A 253-nucleotide genomic window follows, 5' to 3' on the forward strand; every position below is an offset into this window, starting at 1 on the left:
TTAGGGTTAGGGTTAGGGTTAGGGTTAGGGTTAGGGTTAGGGTTAGGGTTAGGGTTAGGGTTAGGGTTAGGGTTAGGGTTAGGGTTAGGGTTAGGGTTAGGGTTAGGGTTAGGGTTAGGGTTAGGGTTAGGGTTAGGGTTAGGGTTAGGGTTAGGCTAAACCCCGTTTTCCGGTTACCCAACCCGCATGACAAACGACGTTGAGTCACAACTTGGTGCGAACTCTGTGGAGACTCGTGTACGGTTTGTACAGG

The sequence above is a fragment of the Thecamonas trahens genome, assembly GCF_000142905.1.
Source record: "Thecamonas trahens ATCC 50062 unplaced genomic scaffold supercont1.11, whole genome shotgun sequence".
NCBI lineage: Eukaryota > Apusomonadida > Apusomonadidae > Thecamonas > Thecamonas trahens.